We start from the raw sequence: 1,469 nt of genomic DNA on the forward strand, positions 1-1,469 counted from the left end.
GAGGAGAAGGGGACGACAGAGGATGAGATGGCTGGATGGCATCACTGACTTGATGGATGTGAGTCTGAGTGAACTCCGGGAGTTGGTGATGGACAGGGAGGCCTGGCGTGCTATGATTCATGGGGTCGCAGAGTTGGACACAACTGAGCAACTAATCTGATCTGATCTGATCTGAACACTCCTTGAAACAACCTCACTCCCCCACGCTGATTCATAGATACCAGCACTAGCTGGCCAGTGGCCTCTCCCCAAAGACCTATGTCCCATACACACGTGACCACCTTCTCTAAGTTTTCATAAGTCCAGCTGTTTTCCTTTGCTTTTCCAGTTCTTTGGGTTGTAGCTGCTTCCTGTAGTTGCCATCTCCATGATACTTAGAATTACTTTTATATTCTTTTAATTACCTGATTAACACTTTATTCCTGGTTGATGAGACAGATCTACATCATGTTTTAAGGGAATTGATGTAAGAAACCACAGAGCAAGGACTCAAGTCACTTTTAGCTTCCTATATGTGAAAGTCAAAGAGGTGAACAGATAAACTAATCCAGAGCTAGGAATTTGCAGGCTGGGAGCAAGGGTGGTTCATAAAATTTTAACATGACAGGAATTATTGATATGGCAGATTATATGGCTGGAACAGGATAGAAAAGAAGTGAAGAAAAGCCAAAGTCAGTGATAGACTGTAAAAAAATTCAGTAGTTGAGGGGCATAAGGTTTGTCTGATATTAAGTTCTGATATAGTGGTGGGAGAAGGGTGGAGAAGGGTGTGTAGTCTTTAAATGAAAGAGTTCAGTGTTGAAGCAGTCTTTGGAAATAACAGAATCAGAGGTGTGGAATTAGAGTCGAGATGGAGATGAATATCATGAAAGACAAGGAGATTGTTCTAGTTATCGGTTACTGTATCATAAACTATCCAAAAATTTAGCGACTTAAAACACGAATCATTTTATTATATAGCACAATTTTGGGGTCAGGAATTCAGGCAGGATTAGGCTGGGCAATTCTTCCGTGTGTAGCTGTGTCTGCTCTAGCCTGGGGAGCCCAAGACATGCAGAGTACCTTATTTGGGATGGCTGGATTAAACTGGCCTCCTTCCCACTCAAAATAGTCTCAGACTCTCCATGCATTTTCTGTAGCAAGTTAGTCAGATATGGTAGCTGAGGACATATGGAGACTGAAGTAAAGCCAGCAGTCCTCATAATAAGGTCTGGCATTAGCACAGCATCATTTCCCCAATACCTGATTGATCTAAGCAGAGACCAGTCCATATTCAAGAAGAAAGGAAGCAAACACTGATTTTTGATGGAAAGAATACCAATGGATTTGTCACATCATAATCTGCCACTGAACTCAGAGCACTGCTAATAAAGGAATTAGCTCATCTCATAAAAGATGACAAGAATTGGGCTAAGGGATCTAGTAGACAGAGTCACTGATAAATATGAGGGAATAGTCCAAACTAGAGG

The sequence above is a fragment of the Bison bison genome, unplaced genomic scaffold, assembly GCF_000754665.1.
Source record: "Bison bison bison isolate TAMUID 2011002044 unplaced genomic scaffold, Bison_UMD1.0 scf7180017864057, whole genome shotgun sequence".
Classification (NCBI taxonomy): domain Eukaryota; kingdom Metazoa; phylum Chordata; class Mammalia; order Artiodactyla; family Bovidae; genus Bison; species Bison bison.